The sequence below is a fragment of the Astyanax mexicanus genome, chromosome 20 (genome assembly GCF_023375975.1).
Source record: "Astyanax mexicanus isolate ESR-SI-001 chromosome 20, AstMex3_surface, whole genome shotgun sequence".
Lineage (NCBI taxonomy): Eukaryota > Metazoa > Chordata > Actinopteri > Characiformes > Acestrorhamphidae > Astyanax > Astyanax mexicanus.
This window is the reverse complement of record NC_064427.1, coordinates 38,537,165-38,556,080: the sequence shown is the minus strand read 5'-3', so window position 1 is coordinate 38,556,080 and position 18,916 is coordinate 38,537,165. Positions and strand designations below refer to the sequence as shown.

Genomic DNA, 18,916 nt, shown 5'->3' with positions numbered 1-18,916 from the left:
GACATATTAGAATGAACAACACCAAGATTTCTGCAGGTTGTACTGTGTTGCTCTCTTGCCGTTTCTCTGTTTAAGGCAAAGACGAATCTGTGTTTAGATAGCGACATCAGTTTACACCCAAAGAGCAATTTTAAAATAGATAAATATGAGACCAAAAAAAAGAAGCAGCACTTACCATCATTTTTCTAACCCTCACTGTTTCTGTTAGAAAAGAATTCCCCTCTGTATGTGTTTATACAGTGATTACTATGTATTTTTAGTTTTTAACAGATTTGATGTGATAAATATTTTACTAAATACTTATATTATATAGTCTATTATATAGTCTAGTCTAGTGAAATCCAGTAATGTTAGTATAAATCTGTACTGCAGTAGAAGTGCTGAATTTCAGAAACTTGGCTTTATTTGTTCCCCCATTTTTACAGGTCACTTGCTTTAAAACATTTTAATGTTAGCATAATTTTAATGCAACAAAACATATTATTATTTTACTAAACATTATCAGTGAAATAGTAAAACAACAGATCTATCTAGAATATGTCACAGTCATAGATCCAGGAAGTGCGAGTGTGTGTTTCTCACAAGCTGGATCTAAACAAATGTGGCTGACAGCTGTAAAACTATGCTGGTTGTGAGAAAAAAAAGAAAAAAAGAATTAGGGTTAAGTACCGTAGATTAATATTTGTTTAATATGTATTTTATTGGTATAAAAAGAGAAAAATGAGTTTTAACATGCTCTGTTTGTGTAGAGTATGTTCTATATACTGACAGGATGAGCTAAAGAGAAAACTACAGAAGCTTCAAGAACTTTGTGCATTTATTTGCACACTGCATCAAGCAATGTTATACAGTACAATAGGCCCTTTAGTGTGTGATGGTGTGTGTGTGTGTGTTTGTGTGAGATGGGGGTGGGGGTCTGCCATTAGTTTTTTTTTATGCTATTTTGGAGCCATTTGGTTTCTCATAGAGTAGAGGAGCTGCTGTTTTGTAGCAGTAGGGAAGTCAGAAGGATGATGGGTTTTTGGGAGGGAGAGAACAGCAGGCACAGCACGTTCCTGTTTTTCATTCCCATAGCTTAGACTGAAAAATTGGAGTGAACACACACACACACACACACACACACACACACACATATAAAGCACACACCCACTCACAGTCCTCCAGCTCGTCTGCTTGGAAATAATTTGCTCCCTTCATCTGATTCATGTGAATGACCGACTGCAGATTTGGCCTCAACCACAGCTAAAGGTATAGTGCTGTTGGTTTTTTTAAAATGGAAAATTTTCATGATTTTAAATAAATAACATGAAAACAGCATAAAAAGGACAAAAATAGCAAATAATATAGAATATAAGAAAAATATGTTAAACAAATAAAGACGAATGGGGTACAAATCCCTTCAGACAAATAAATATTCCAAAAAGAAAACAAAAAGTCCAGAATCAAGGTCAGAAAACGTCCATTATTTTATAATAGTATCTTTCATAATATCCAAGAAGTTCAGCATGTATATAAAAGAGAACAGAACTGCAGAAATAAGTAAGAAATTAATCAATTAATAAAAGCAGAAATAAAGAAAGAAAAAAGAAATTAAGTGTATAAAACCAAATAAATTGCATTCATTTATTTATATAGGGCATGAATTATTTAAAAAATAGTACTTTCAGTAGATAAATAAATAAATAAATAAGCAAATAAAACAGTTTTTGTCATTTTATTCACTTTATTCTTTTCATTTTTGTACTTATGTTTCTCTACCAATATATTCTGCATTATTTACTATTCTAATTTTCTGTTTTTATCTTTTTGTACATTTTTAACTTTTGTGTAAATCTATTTCATCTATATTCATTATTTTGTCCACATTTATTAATTTATTTATTTATTCCTGAATTTTATTATTATGAAGGGACGTGCTTTTCACATTCTTCACTTCTGCTTTTATTAATACACTTATTTATTTATATATATATTTTTTGTTTTTGGGGGGGGGGGGTGTTCTGGTCTTTCATAAATGTATCTTAGAAGATTTATGCAAGATTTGATTGCAAGTGTGCACCTGTTCCATTGTGCCCTAAAAAGCATCTCTTTAAGCTGTTGATTGTACGTATAATGTAAAACAAGTGATTGCATAAATATTCACCCCCTTGCTTCTGAGGGTTTTCATTTCAGAAGTATCACCTCTTTAGTAAAGAACCAAAAATACTCCTAAAGCGAATGGAAAGGAAATGATTAGGGATGCATCGAATGTAGGTTTAAAAAATGTATATTTTTCAATAGTGCAGCTGACACACACCCACAAAGTGCAAGCACAGAGTGTAAACCTCACTACTGTGAGTCTCTGTGAGTTAGTGCTGAGTGGAAAAGTTGTAATTTGGTTCTAATTGTTTAATTAGTTGGTGAAAACCCTCATTATCGAGGACTGATATGTGGTAGTCATCCTTAGTGACAAATTTAAAAAGTTTCTGGTTTTATTTTGACACTGTGAAGAAGGATTATATCAGTTCACTGCAGCTCGTATATATGCCTTTGCTATTGTAACGACGGGAAAACTACACCTTGCGTGACTCAAAAAGGCATGTACTAATTCTCTTAATTAATCATAGATGTGTTTTGGATGTACAGTGAAATAAATCCCTTTAAGAGCCAAGTGCAATCTAACTTTGGCTAATCGGTATTTTAATGGCGCATCGCTTCTGCCCTTCTCAGCAGAGCAAACTGATCTGCTCATTCACGCTGTAAAGGTGCACAAGCAGGTAATTTGTGGGCATAGCAATGCCATTTTTTTATTTCGCATTCTGGAAATTATAGATGTAAATGTTGGGTTTGTGCTGCAAAGATAGCAATGAACATGTGATGGTTGACTGTGGCGCACCTGTGTTTTACGTTGCCAATATTGCAAAATGCAAGACATTTACCTGAACACACCTTACTTCAAGACAACCACGCCCATCAGCATAGATATATTTGTATGCTTTGTTGCTATTTGAATTATGCAGATGCAAGGTGTGAAAATAGACTGTTAGCGGGGTGAAAGGTAGCAATAAGCTAAGCTCTTGTCCTGTATGTCCCCATACAGGGCTTCTTTCAGCTCTTTGGTCCAGACAATGAAAGTGAAGAATACTGATTCTCATAATTTGCTCTGGTTTTGGTGTAATCACTGCTCTTTAAAATGTTTATCATGAAAATTCACATCAGGATAATGTTAGTAATCAATTTACCATACAGTCCTACTAGTCCTGCATGTTTTTTCTTTTCAGTTTTGGAGAGCGGCATTGGATGAAGGGCTTTAGATAGAAGATCGATTTTTCTGGTTGGATTTTAAAAATGGTTTACACTACTGGTTTCTACAAAATCACCCAGCTTTGATCTAGGGTCTAGCTACACTGTTTACACACCATTAAATTCAATATTACTCATAAGTGAGTAATACCTAATGTGCCTCCATTTATACCAAATACTTATTTACAGTATTTACAGTCCTGTATCCTACCTAAATGTACTGTTATTAGCTGTGGCACTAATAAAAGATTATCTTATCAAGTGATGCTGTAGTTTTTTGAAAATGTAATCTGATTGCTGATTACCTAATTAAAAAGTAACTTAGTTACTTTATGAATTACTTAAGTTACTGCTGCTTAAAACGTACTTGTTGTGTTTAGGGTATGAAACAAGCAGGTGATTGAGGGAGAGCATGGGGGGGGGGTGGGAAAGACAGCATGGGGTCTGTGTGTGTGTGTGTGTGTGTGTGTGAGGGGGAGAAAGAGGGGTGCTCGCTGTGTGTGTGAATGTGTGTGTTCAGCCCGACTGCTAATTTTAGTCTTTTAGCTTGTTAGCTTGCTAGCCTGTTGTTATTTTGACCGACAGCCACTGGCCACAACCACGTGTCCTTTCAGTGCGTCAGCTGGACGCTATAATAGCTTTTTACTATAAGGAAAAAAATAAAGCACAGTGACTTTAATTACCTTTAATCTGATTACTGGATTGTAATTATTAAATCTTCAGATTACTCGCTACTGAAAACAATGGTCAGATTAGAATAACGTGTTACTGATATCACTGATCTTATCTTACCTGGTCATTGATGTATTTGTGCTTAATCTCTCTTTCTCTCTCTCATTGGCGTAGGAACTGGGGGGGATGAGTGGGACATGTCCCACCCAATAACAGGGGCGTCGCCAGAAACGACTCGTTTCACTCAGCTCAGCTGTGTTATTAATGAGGAGACCGCTGTGTGTAAATGGAAAATCTTTTAGCTCCAATCACGGAGCCAGTTCAGGGAGAAAGTTTCGCCTCTCAGGAGAAACAGCCAATCAGCTTGCTGGTTTGGCGGAGCGCGGAGGAGAGGAGGGAAACTCCCCCTCGGTGTGGAGGATTTTTATTTTTTTTGATTGGAGCAGCTGACGTTAAAACATATCTGGATATATGGCGATTTTTCTAAAAGAAAGGTAACGGAGCTTACCATGTACACTGTGATGAGATTGTTTCTGATAGCTGGTTAAAAACACACGTCTCTGAATCAAAACCCACAGACAAAACCCACAGTGAGCTTAATAAAATACAGCTTGTGATAGTCACTGTGATTTGTGACTAAGATTCCAGGATTACTAAACTTTAATGAAGGACAAATATTTTAGCTAGATTAACTAGTTAGCTAGAAGCTGGATGTAGAGGATAGACAGAATTTAGTGCAATACTTTGTTGGTAGTTTAAAGCAGTTTCTTAACCCTGATCACTGTCCTAAAATGTTGTGTTTTTCACCCGATTCAGCTGATCAGCTAATAAACAGTCCTTTATTGAGTTTACCTGTTAAAATCCCTTATGGATCAAAAATCATTCAATCAATCAATTATGTATATCCAGTAGTGTATTAGACTACCACATACGTTTTAAGTGCCTTTAAAGCAGATAAACAGAAGTACAGAAAAAATGGTTCATTTGTGATTAAAAGTAATTCCACAAATGTTGGTCTAAGACACTAAAGGGTGGGCTTTGATTCATATTAGCAGATGTGTCCCCCCAATATCAAACCCGCTCCTACGCCCTTGCTCTCTCTTTCTCTCTTTTTCTCTGATGAGCTGGAAGTGGCTTCCCGTCTGAGACTGTCCTTTTGTCAGGCTTGTCTGGACAAGGTCATTCTGACCCAAAAACTGCTCTGATGAAGAAATCCTCCTTACAAGCTGCAAAAGAGTGCTCTCTAAAAGAACAGATGAAGCCTCTTATCTCTCTCCTGCATTCACACCCTCACACACACTCACACCTGCAGTCTGTGTAATGATCAAACAGGGTAACAGACATATCAGCTAGCTGAGCAGTCCTGTTCCTGGACGGAGCTTACATGGCTTCACCTCTATACTGATCACATGTGCATCTGATGATAACAGTAACTAACAGGGAGGTGATTAGAGTAGCTAGAAGGTGTTGAAGCACCTACTACTCTTCTCCATGGGCAGCACAGTAAGGGGGTTGCCTTTGAAGCTTTTTAATCCCCTTATGCAAAGCAAAGCCCTGAATCTTTATTGTATTTTTTTTTTTATTTTTTTATCAGTGCATACAGATCCCTGGACCTGGAATTGATATAGATGTTATTTAAAGTGCACATACATGTAACAATACATTTTGTGATGTGAGAGGGAAAGTACAATCAGTATTTTTTAAATGTAATCATAATTTCTTCTGCATTGCTCTCTTATACAGCCTCTCCTTCTGCAAAGTGTGCTGAATAGTTGAGCAATGCACAGTGACTTCATCTGCAGTAAGATGATGATGTAGGTCTTTGGAGCTCTGGAGGTCTGTGGGTTGACTATGACTGATCTCACCATCCTTCTCCTCTGCTTATCTGAGATTTTTTTGGTCTGTCACTTCAGGCCTAAACTGTGCCTGTGTTCTTCCATTCCCTCACTCTGTTCCTCACAGAGGAAACTGACAGCTGAATCTCTGAGAGAGCTTTTTGTGTCTTTCACTAAACCATGATGTTGAACACTTTCATGGAAAAAGCTTGTTCTTTAGTTGTGGCTGAAGGATCAAATTTCACCTCCCTTCTATAGGGGCAGTCCAGGAGGGAGGAATACCATTTCCCCCATAATGCTGCTTTAACCTTTTAAAGTTGGCACTCTTGCTGGTAGAATAAAAATGATATTACATAAACACTTAATTATAGTGGCTTTCAAAAGTATTCATACCCCTTGAACTTTTTCATATTTTGCTACCTTACAACCACAAACTTAAATGTATTTTATTGAGATTTTAAGTGATAGACCAACACAAACTATTGCATAATTGTGAGGTGGAATGAAAATGGTACATGGTTTTTCGAAACCTTAATCAATTAAAAATCTGAAAAGTGTGATGTGACAAATTATTCATCTCCACTTACTCTAAAACCCCTAAATAAAATCCAGTGCAATCAGTTTCCATAGGAATTCACTTAATTAGTTAAAAGAGTCCTGCTGTGTGTAATTTAGTCTTTAATTTAGTATAAATACACCTGTTCTGTGAAGATCTCAGTGGTTTCTCAGAGAACACTAGTGAACAAACAGCATCATGAAGACCAAGAAACTCACCAGACAGGTTTGAGATAAACCTGTAGAGAAGTTTAAAGCAGAGTTAGGTTATAAAAAATCCCAACATTGGAAAATCTCAACATGGAAAAAGTAAAAGGCAAGTAGGGGACACAGCAAACCACTGCTCATCACCCTGAACACACCATCTCCTCTGTGAAACATGGTGGTGGAGGCAACATCGTGCTGTGGGGATGTTTTCTCTCGCAGGGACAAAGAAGCTGGTCAGAGTTGATGGGAAGATAGATGGAGCTAAATAATACAGGGCAATCCTAGAAGAAAACCTGTTGAAGTCTGCAAAAGACTTGAGACTGGGAAGGAGATTCACCTTCCAGCAAGACAATGACCCAAAACATACAGCCAGAGCTACAGCGGAATGATTTAGATCAAAGAATATTTATGTGTTAGAATGATCCAGTTAAGTCAGTTAAGTCCATGAAAACTGCTTTTCACAGACGTTCTTCATTCAATCTGGCTAAACTTGGGTTATTTTGCAAAGAAAAATGGGCAAAAATCTCAGTCTCTTCATTTACAAAGTGGGAAGAGACATAAACCAAAAAAAAAAAAACTTGCAAATGTAATTGCAGTGAAAGGTGGCTCTACTAAGTATTGATATAGGGGAGCTGCATACTGATTTTTATTTGATTAAAATTTTGAAAAACATGCATCATTTTCGTTCTACTACACAATGAAGTGAAAAAGTTCAAGGAGTATGGACACGTTTGCAAGCCACTGCAACTGTCTTTCCAGTAAAGTCTGAAAATAATATTAGAAACTTCAGACAACACAGTAAAAGCCGAAAACAGTACCGTGTCCTCTGTTACTTCTTGCTTCAACCCCTTTAATGACCCTTTCACACCTTCATTCGCTCTTATCCCTCCCTCCCAACTGCATTGAACACTTTCTTTTATCACTTAAATCTTCAGTTAACCTCACTTGTCCTCACTCTTCAAGGCCAGCAAGCCCCCTCAACCGCTCCACGCAGCAAAGAAAGAGGATTAAGGGCTTTTCTCTGCCTTAAAGTTTAGACCCAGGTCCAAAATAAGCTTCATATTTTTGTTACAGTGTGTACAGTTCATTTTTCTTTTAGTCAGTTTCAGTTTAGTGAGCTTACTAAAGAATTTTGAGTGACATAATGATGTCCTGTTTCCATTCTAGTCACAGACGGGTCTTTAAAAGGCTGTTCATCAAAAAATAAAAAAACATATGTCTTTTTTTTCATGTTCTCATCCTGTTCTGTTCTCTCCAGTCTGTCACTGTTTTTTTCCCTACGGGGGCTGGAGTAGCGTTAGCATTAGCCCATTCAGAGGGGAATATTATCGGCCTGTAGCCTGCTCCTAACTCTGGCTAACACTGCTGGAACAGTATTAGCATAACCCGCTAACTGCGCTCGCTATTTCCCCATTCAAAGGGGAGTATAATAATCTCTCAGTCTGGAAAAGATGCTACAGTGCTATTAAAAAAATATCCCATACAGATTTATTTTGTATTTGATGTTTGTTGGCAAATGTGAGATAAGCCTTTATGCTTTTTATTGGTCAGCAATGGTTTTAACCTTGGATCTCCCATATACAGCATTTTTACTCTTATTATTGAATCATGAACACTGATCTTATCTGAGGCGGGTAAGATCCGGCAGTTCTTTAAATGTTGTTCTGGGTTCTTTTGGCACCTCCTGGATGAGTTGTCTATGCCCTTTTGGAGTAATCTCCACAGGCTGGTCACTCCTGGGAAGGTTCACCATGTTTTCTCCATTTGTGAATAATAGCTCTCACTTTATAAGCTTTTCCAGACTGATAGATGATCAATGACTTTGTTTTTTATTATCTATTTTTGAATGTCTTCAGATTAAGGCTTGTTGTGTTGCGTTTTGAGATCTTTTAGGTGCATTATGTTTTCAGTCAGGCTCTACTTACGTGAAACCCTAATTCTACAGGTCTGGCAGTAATCAGGTCTGGTTGTGGCTAATAAAATTGAACTTATTCAAAAATAGTTAATCACAACTAATCTAATGTGAGGGCAATTACTTTTTCACTCAGAGCCAGGTTGGTTTGGATTGCTTAATTAAATAATCATAATTTAAAAGAGCTTTTTCATATTTACTCAGGTTATATTTGTCTGATTTTAAAGTTTGTTTGATAATCTGAAAAATGTAAGTATAAGAAGATAGCAAAAAAATGAAAGTTTGGGCACCCCTGTTAATGTTCATGATTTTACTTAGTAAATCATTGGTTGTTTGGATCTGCAATTTCAGTTAAACACAGTGATATTTAAGGGAAAAATAATTTATAAAGTTTACAGAAAGTGTGAAATAATTAAGCTAAATTAGGCAGGTGAATAAATTTGGGCACCCTTGTCTTTTTATTGATTTAATTACCAGGTAAATCCAATTATGAAAAAGGTTTAAGGTGACTGATTGCAACTTTTTCTCCTCTTTGCATTTTCTCTGAAGAGTGACAACATGGGAGCCTCAAAACACAACTCTTAAATCACCTGAAAACAAAGATTGTTCAACATCATGGTTTAGAGGAAGGATACAAAAAGCTCTTAGAAATATCAGAGATTTCAGATGCAGTTTCCACTGTGAGGAACACACTGTGAGGAGTGACAAAATGAAAGACCAAAGACACAGTTCTAGTTAAGACCTGAAATGACAGAAAATAAATCTCAGATATTTTTGGTTTCGGTGGAAAGGCTACCAGCTGGAAGTACTTGCCAGTTATGCAGCTCTTTTTACTTTTAGTTCAGAAAACCCGCTACAATTCTCCTTAGACCAAGAGACCTTCCGAGTCTGGCTCGACTTTACCCACCATCCTTCAAGTAGACAGGCATCTACGCTTTTCTCTGTCCTTGTATCAAGGTGGTTGAATGAGCTTCCCAGGGTGTCTGAACTGAAGGAGTTATTCACTTCTCTTCAAACGCTGACTGGAGAATCAACTCTGTCAGGAACACGTAATTAAGCACTCACCTTGCACTTGTTAAAGTTGTGAATACATTTAGATATTCCTTATATCGAAAATGCTCCACATCTTATATGAAAAACAATTCTTGTGCTCCATTAAAAAGAGCTTTACATGTGCACGTTTAATATATTGTATAATGCAATGTATGTTAATGCCAATGCACAACAGCACTCGGATTTTAATTTGATTTTAATAATAGCAAGCTTGGGTACCCATTACATTATGGTTGGTAAGCTGTAGGCATGGACTGAAAATGATATGTATACTGAAATACAAAAGTTATGGGACAGCAGTACGTAAAATGGCCAAGAAGTGTTACCTCTCCAAACAACTTGGAAATGCCCACACCTGTATATGTTGTGAGGTGTTATCTTTTGGTGAGTGAAGCAGTAAAAACATGCACATTCAGTGCAGGAGGTTTCACAGTCACATCCTGCAGGTCAGTGCAGTGTTCTTTAGCTTTCACAGAAAATCATAGAGGCTAAAAAAATCAACACAATACTACTTCCTGTCTGATGACACTGAGAACACTATTGATAATAAAAGTGATACAATTGGATCTTTATGCAATGACATGGAAAAATAGATATACTGCCCTATTTTAGCAATCTATATCTATGTCAACTACGCACTGCATAGCTTGATTTATATATTTTGATTTATATATTTGTGTGTCAGTGTGTGTCTTTACTATCGTAACAACGAGAAAAGTACTTGCATGGTTTGAAACACACAAAAGGCTTACACGTAATTAATCTTAACTAATCATGGGTGTGTTTTAGGCGTAGCGTACAATTAACCAATCACTTGCCATTCCCTTTAAGACCTAGGTGCGTTCTGACTTTGGGCGCATTGCTATTTCAGGATGTATCCAACGCTTTTAAACAGAGGAACGTCACAGAGGAACTTTTTCACGCTCATTTATTATGTTTATTGTAGGTGTAAAAGTTTGCATAGCTTCCAATAGGCACACACTATGGGTTTGTGCACTGCTGCATGTCCAAGTGTGCATTACAAGTGGGGGTATTAATGCGCTGGGGAAACGCATGTATATGGAATTAAATGCCAAGATAGCAATGAATGTCTGACGGTTGACGTCTGCTTAGATTAATTTCATTTCTAAGATTAATTTTCTATTCCTAAGATTCCAATACACCAGAAATTTACCTGATAGATTTCCACACCTCATTTTGAAACCACCAAACACACAGGCATAGATACATTCACAAGCATGTTTGCTATTTAAACGATTCAGGTGCAAGGCGTGAAAATAGACTGTTGGCAGGGTATAAGATATCAATGAGCATTGATTTTGCTATTTATAGGTTTATGTTTGAGTAAAATGAACATTGTTGTTTTATTCTATAAACTACAGACAACATTTCTCCCAAATTCCAAATAAAAATATTGTCATTTAGAGCATTTATTTGCAGAAAATGAGAAATGGTCAAATTAACAAAAAAAGCAGAGCTTTAAGACCTCAAATAATGCAAAGAAAACAAGTTCATATTCACAAAGTTTTAAGAGTTCAGAAATCAATATTTGGTTCAATAATCCTGATTTTTTATCACAATTTTTTATGCATCTTGGCATGTTCTCCTCCACCAATCTTACACACTGCTTTTGGATACATTTATGTCTCTCCTGGTGCAAGCAGTTCAGTTTGGTGGTTTGATGGTTTGTGATCATCCATCTTCCTCTTGATTATATTCCAGAGGTTTTCAATTTGGTAAAATCAAAGGAACTCATTATTTTTAAGTGGTCTTTAATTTTTTCCAGAGCTGTATATAGAAAGAGATTTGCTTGTGAAAAAAAACTTCATTTGCAGGTTTTGTTTCTTTTACAACGATGGTGCCTTTTGGAATTAAAAGTGTTTCTTTTTATGGTGGTGTTCAAAAAAACAATGGATAGTACATCTCAGGTAGAACTGGGGAATTTAAAGGCAGAGGCAACACCTTGAACCCTTTGTCAGCATGAATGCTGGCCCCCCTGGTTCCATATCAAACACCGTCCGTCAGGATATTACTCACTTTCACAGTTAAATGGGCACAAAAGCCCATGTGGTCCTGCTGTTTTGGATCCGAACCAGTCGTCTGACCTAAGAATTTGACCCCTGTCAACATCGCTCAAGTTTTCACACCAGGTTGTTCCCCTGCATCCAACACTTTAAATACAAGCGCTGACTCTTTGTTTAAAGTTTAAAGGAGAACTCTGGGGGGTGAAATGAACTCGGGGTGTAGTGGGACCATTATGATTACGATATGATAAGTACCAACTTTTGTTGAATAGCCCATCTCCATTCACCCTCAGCATTAAACAATACGGAGCTTTTAGCTGATGTTCCCAACAAGCTTACAATGGCAGTGAAAGGGGCATAGCGCTGCACTATTTTTACACCATTAAAAAACTCAATGTTACAGAGCCCCTAATGTGACATCATGTAAAAAACAAATGTGTGGGAACAAAATACTAATGTGGGGAACGAGGTAATTAAGCAGTGGGAATGGGGGACAAGTGAGATTTTTTTTTAATTACGGTGTGTTGCAGTGAATAAATAGCGATTTTATTAAACGCAAGATGACAAAACTCAGAGATGTGGATCCGGACAGGATTAAAATGACTGGAGGACCACGGAGTTCAACAAAAATTAGTAGATAATTCAGCCTGTAATTTTCTCAGAGGATGTCTGAGAAAAACACATACATGGTAGTTCCGGACGGGAATAAAATCACAGAGGATAAAAAAAACCCATAAAAGAGAAAATTAACCCAGAACCCCCTGAGAAACTAATCCCAGATTTGTAAATCTGCACAAATCACTGCTTGCAAAACAAAATGTTCAGCTCTAAATCTCAGTTTTAAATCATTCTTTGTTCTGGATTTACAGTGACGTACTAGTGATAGTACTTTATGTCTCTTTTTGTCTCTGAATTTCATGAAAAGTGTTCTCAACACGCTGACAAATCATTGGGGAAACAAAGTAGCAGTTAGCCGCTATAATTATCTTTGACACCAGCATGAACCCTCTAATTCTGTCTTTATATTCTGCATCCCAATCAGCTCTGAGTGCTTACGTTCAACGTAAATCCACCAGAACTGCACTGACACGACCTGGAAATGTGAGAACGTTGATCTGTATTTTTGAAAAGGGACAGAGGAAGCAATGTTGGCATTTAAAGAAAGAACAATTTAGCAAATCTTCCTCAGTGTCTTTGTATGGTCATAATTATCGTGAAAGTGCTTGACAGGGAAACGACATGTTGTGCTAAATGGTGCTGACTCACTTAATTTAATCCAACTATGAAAACACAGGGTACATAATTATCCCTGACATTATGTAACACTGCCAGAACTCCTCTCCCAGGAGTCATTAAAAAAAAAATACAAGATCACCCTTCCATCTTCACTTAACCTTTGAGGCCTGGTCCTCACACTGTAAGACATTTCCTAGGTTTTATGTCACTGTGGAATTGTTTCGATAAGCTTCTGCAATATCACAAGATTTATTTCAATCCAGTGTTGCTGGATTCATTTTTCACCAAGATCTTGCAGCAGCATTGATGATGGTAGAGTCTGACCAACCGCTGCACAAAGCAGCTCTTCTCCATCCAGTACATCCCAAACATTCTCAATGAGGTTAAGGCAGAGACTGTAAAAAAAGATGGGCGCCGTGTCTCCGTTCTCATTCATTCAGTGAAAATGAAGCCAAAATCTTCCGCCATGTTGGCGATCCTGCCACCCGATTCTGCGCAGTAGAGTCCAGAGGAGGGAGAAAGACTGTGGATAGCAACCTACTCATTTGAATAACCCCGCCCCTGAGGGCTGCCTCGAGGTCACAGGCTGCAGAGCGGAGCGGAGCTGACGGTCTGTTATTGGTCCCGCCCATAAGCAGCCCTTTTACCATAACCACACCTTTTTTGAATAGAGCTGAATAACGTTTTTAAAAACGAATTCTGTGGGGATATAAAAATTTAACAATATAAGCAGAGGTTACACTAGCTGCTGCATTTAAATAAAGGAGGTAGAATTACAGTATATTAGAAAAAAAAACGTCATTGAAAGTTGTTCTGTTTTGCCATTGAAACCTATGGGAATGGGTGGGGTTACACAGCTTTCTGAAACCTAACAGCAGGGGGCGCCCGACCTGTGGTGGCTTCACTTTTGAGAGACGATGCTCTGTCCAGATATACACAGTCTATGGGTTAAGATCTGGACTCTGTGGTGAACTCTCTCTCTCAATCCATGTGTGAAAATGATAAATGATGATCTCATGCTCCCTGAACCCTGAACTCTTTCACAATTCCAGCCCCATGAATCCTGACATTATCATCTTGGAATATTTCTGTGTCATCATGGAAGAAAAAATGGTAACACTTTAATTTAAGGAACACAAATTAGGCGCTTATTAATGTCTTATTATTTGCTCAAAAAAGCCTCAATTAAACATTTGTAAATGATTTATTCACTACGTATTAGGCTTTCTTCTGTGTACGTTTTTTTTGGTGCTTAATTAGGGGTCTGTGATGAATTAAATATTTATTTATTCAGTTCTTTTTAGTGTCTATTTAGTGATGAAGAATATGGTGCACATCTTGGTCTATTAGTGACTTATTAAGCCCTTATTAACTCTTTTATAATAAACTCCAGCCCAGCCATAACCTTTCCAAACTCAACACATCGATCAAACTGCGGCCAATTAAAATAACACTGATAACATGTAGAATTAGCTAATAGTTAATGCTTAATAATCTGCTTAACAGGGTGCTAATATAACTGTTTATAGTGCACTATAAGAACTAATACAGCCATTATTAATCAATTCCACATAACAGACCCCTAATTAAGCACAATAACACTTAATACACAAATCAAAGCCTAATAAGTAGTGAATAAATAATTTACAAATGTCTAATTAAGGCTTTATTAAGCAAATAATAAGACATTAATAAGCGTATTAACGAAAAAATCCATTGATGGAATAACCTGGTCTATATTCAGTATATTCAGGTAGTCAGCTGACCTCATTCTTTCAGCACATCCTGTTGCTGAACCTAGAACAGCAACCCCACATCAAAGCTCCGCCCACACAAGCTTGTACGGTAGGCATGATGGGTATGATGGGTGCATCACTTCACCTGCCTCTCGTCTTACCCTGATGCTCCATCACTCTGGAACAGAGTAAATCTGGACTTATCAGACCACATGACCTTCTTCCATTGATCCAGAGACCAAACTTTATGCTCCCAAGCAAATTAAAGCTGTTTTATCATCCATATCATTCAACTACATTCAATATAAAATAAAGACAAAACGCAAAAGGAACATTTTACATGATTATTCAACTTATTCATGATTTTAAATACTGAATAATTGAATTGGATTTTTTTCAGGAGTGACAGCACATTACTGTACTCCAAGACAACACCAAAAAGACAAAAATACAAAAAAAAATAGGTTTGTCTCTGTATTTCTTGGAAATTTTCCAGCCTGGCCTTCCTGTTCTTCTTGTTAATTGGATGATTTCATCTGCTGTTTAAAGGCCTCCGTACTTTTGTTATGAAGTCTTCAGTGAACAGAAGACTGTGTGTTTTTTTCTGGATCTGCTCATTTGCTATCTGCTACTTAGTACACCAGTGATGACTTTCTTCTTCAGGACATTCCAAACAGTTGTTCTGGTTATGGGCAATATTGGTGCAATGACTCTGATTGATTTTCCATCTTCTTTCAGCTTAACAATTATTATTTTTTTACATGCACTATACATACCCCTGCAATTCTATCATCTACAAAAAAAGTATTTTGTATTGCAGTGTTTTGTTTTTTCCTGTGTATTACCCTCTGATACTACTTTTTTACTCTTGGTATGTGTACTGCCTTTCATATTTGCTTTTTTTTTTGTTGACTGCGTTTTCAATAAAACCGCTTTTATTAAATCTGTGCTTGTCTCATCTCTCCCTGGCCCTCACAAAGGAGCTTACGTTCATTAGTTGCGTGCAGCTAATATAAGTTACGAAAGCAATGCAAGCAAAATATTTACTTTAGATCTATGCTTTTTAATTAAGTTGCTGCCCGTAACTAGTATATATATATATATATATATATATATATATATATATATATATATATATATATATATATATATATATATATAAGATATTATAAGGCTATTATTATACAGAGTATTAGAAAAATGCACACACAGAGGAAGCTGGTCTACAGAGAAAAGACAACAAACAGTATATCGCTTGTGCCCATGAAAAATTGGCAGAATCTTTTGTGCCAATGCCAAATAGCTTATTCTGCCATTTGTTTGTTTGTTGTTTGCAGGCAGCATCTGCCGCACCAGAAGCTCAAAACAAGTGTCAACAGCAACAGGAAAATAAGCTGTTTGGCAACGGCAGAGAGGATTTGGCAAATTTTTCATGGGTGCAACCAACATACTCAGCTCATACTGAATTACTAAAATAAAGTAACTTTTCAGTAATAAAATTCCCTACTGCTCTCAAGAACAGATGTTTTCTCTTTTCCCATGACTGCTTCTTGCCTCAATGCTGAAATTTCTAAGACTTTACGTTAGAGGGGGAGTCTCCAGACGTCAAGGTCATTACCCCAACACGGTTCACTGCAAAGACAGACAGTCTACACACAGGCATATCCATAATCATATGCCTCACAGGAAAAGCCAACAATGCAGAAAAGCACAAGATAACAAGCAGGTAGGAAAAAAAGAGCCAAGATGAACGAGGACCATTGGGCTATAAATGAGCCATGCCATGAATCCTTCCCCGTCACTGGAAGCAAAGACAGATAGGACTGTCTTTGAAGGTGATATAAATGACCAAAACACTTTAAACACCTTAAGATTTTGGTCAAACAAAGGTGGAAGCATTCAGGATCTGAAATGTCTATGATCTTATTTACATCTAGTCAGTTTATGCATCATGAGTATCAGGATTAGGTAAAACTTTACTTGGATGGTCCATTTGATGGCCTCAATGCTCAACGGACATTCAACTAACTGTCTAATAAATGCAAATGAACTAAAAGGTGAAAGTAAATGATTCTCTATTGAATAAAACCCCACATTCAACTCTAATCCAAACGCTTATCTTAATATTTTAGGACTGAGTTTAGGGTTAGATTTTAAGTTAAGGTTAAGGTTAGGGTTAGGTGTAGGATTTGATTTTATGGTTGATTAAGGGTTAAGGTTAGGGTAAGGTGTAGGATTTGATTTTATGGTTGATTAAGGGTTAAGGTAAGGGTAAGGTGTAGGGTTTGATTCTATGGTTGATTAAGGGTTAAGGTTAGGGTTAGGTGTAGGGTTTGATTTTAGGGTTGATTAAGGGTTAAGGTTAGGATAAGGTGTAAGGTTGGATTTTATGGTTGATTAAGGGTTAAGGTTAGGGTAAGGTGTAGGGTTTGATTTTAGGGTTGATTAAGGGTTAAGGTTAGGGTAAGGTGTAGGGTTTGATTTTAGGGTTGATTAAGGGTTAAGGTTAGGGTAAGGTGTAAGGTTGGATTTTATGGTTGATTAAGGGTTAAGGTTAGGGTTAGGTGTAGGGTTTGATTTTATGGTTGATTAAGGGTTAGGGTTAGGTGTAGGGTTAGATTTTAGGGTTGATTAAGGGTTAGGGTTAGATTTTAGGGTTGATTAAGGGTTAGGGTTAGATGTAGGGTTAGATTTTAGGGTTGATTAAGGGTTAGGGTTAGGTGTAGGGTTAGATTTTAGGGTTGATTAAGGGTTAAGGTAAGGGTTAGGTGTAGGGTTAGATTTTAGGGTTGATTAAGGGTTAAGGTTAGGGTTAGGTGTAGGGTTAGATTATATGGTTGATTTAGGGTTAGGTGTAGGGTTAGATTTTATGGTTGATTAAGGGTTAGGGTTAGGTGTAGGGTTTGATTTTAGGGTTGATTAAGGGTTAGGGTAAGGTGTAGGGTTAGATTTTATGGTTGATTAAGGGTTAAGGTTAGGGTTAGGTGTAGGGTTAGATTTTAGGGTTGATTAAGGGTTAAGGTTGGGGTTAGGTGTAGGGTTTGATTTTATGGTTGATTAAGGGTTAAGGTTAGGGTTAGGTGTAGGGTTAGATTTTAGGGTTGATTAAGGGTTAAGGTTAGGGTTAGGTGTAGGGTTAGATTTTAGGGTTGATTAAGGGTTAAGGTTGGGGTTAGGTGTATGGTTTGATTTTAGGGTTGATTAAGGGTTAAGGTTAGGTGTAGGGTTTGATTTTAGGGTTGATTAAGGGTTAAGGTTAGGGTAAGGTGTAGGGTTAGATTTTATGGTTGATTAAGGGTTAAGGTTAGGGTTAGGTGTAGGGTTAGATTATATGGTTGATTAAGGGTTAGGGTTAGGTGTAGGGTTAGATTTTTATGGTTGATTAAGGGTTAAGGTTAGGGTTAGGTGTAGGGTTTGATTTTAGGGTTGATTAAGGGTTAAGGTTAGGGTTAGGTGTAGGGTTAGATTTTATGGTTGATTAAGGGTTAAGGTTAGGGTTAGGTGTAGGGTTTGATTTTAGGGTTGATTAAGGGTTAAGGTTAGGTTAAGGGTTAGGTGTAGGGTTTGATTTTAGGGTTGATTAAGGGTTAAGGTTAGGGTAAGGTGTAGGGTTACATTTTATGGTTGATTAAGGGTTAAGGTTAGGGTTAGGTGTAGGGTTAGATTTTAGGGTTTTTCTGTTTTTATTAAATGCTGCGGAGCTTTAATCTCGTGGATCAGCTCGTGTTCAGTCTTGTTCACGCTCGGGTTCAGTCTCGCGTTCACGCTCGGGTTCAGTCTTGTTCACGCTCGGGTTCAGTCTCGCGTTCACGCTCGGGTTCAGTCTCGCGTTCACGCTCGGGTTCAGTCTCGCGTTCACGCTCGGGTTCAGTCTCGCGTTCACGCTCGGGTTCAGTCTTGTTCACGCTCGGGTTCAGTCTCGCGTTCACGCTCAGGTTCAGTCTCGCGTTCACGGTCAGGTTCAGTCTCGCGTTCACGCTCGGGTTCAGTCTCGCGTTCACGGTCAGGTTCAGTCTCGCGTTCACGCTCGGGTTCAGTCTCGCGTTCACGCTCGGGTTCAGTCTCGCGTTCACGCTCGGGTTCAGTCTTGTTCACGCTCGGGTTCAGTCTCGCGGTCACGCTCGGGTTCAGTCTCGCGTTCACGCTCGGGTTCAGTCTCGGGTTCACGCTCGGGTTCAGTCTCGCGTTCACGCTCGGGTTCAGTCTCGGGTTCACGCTCGGGTTCAGTCTCGCGTTCACGCTCGGGTTCAGTCTCGCGTTCACGCTCGGGTTCAGTCTCGCGTTCACGCTCGGGTTCAGTCTTGTTCACGCTCGGGTTCAGTCTTGTTCACGCTCAGGTTCAGTCTTGTTCACGCTCGGGTTCAGTCTCTGGTTCACGCTCGGGTTCAGTCTCGCGTTCACGCT

The 18,916-nt window shown here is 37.9% G+C and overlaps 1 protein-coding gene and 1 long non-coding RNA gene across 4 annotated transcripts in view; one reads left to right on the top strand and one right to left on the bottom strand.

Moving 5' to 3' along the window:
- Nucleotides 1-18,916, bottom strand: part of rxfp2a (relaxin family peptide receptor 2a) — a 159,265-nt gene that overhangs the window by 40,268 nt on the left and 100,081 nt on the right. The gene's annotated exons all lie outside the window — the stretch shown is intronic.
- On the top strand, nt 16,662-18,056 carry LOC125784872 (uncharacterized). 3 transcript variants are annotated; one of them, XR_007427472.1, is made up of 4 exons: nt 16,662-16,873; nt 16,922-17,028; nt 17,545-17,677; nt 17,955-18,056. It is a non-coding gene; the product is annotated as an uncharacterized LOC125784872 (long non-coding RNA). The 3 variants fall into 3 exon arrangements; XR_007427474.1 differs by having other exon boundaries at nt 16,664-16,873; nt 17,545-17,640; nt 17,966-18,037; XR_007427473.1 differs by lacking the exon at nt 17,545-17,677 and having other exon boundaries at nt 16,666-16,873; nt 17,731-18,056.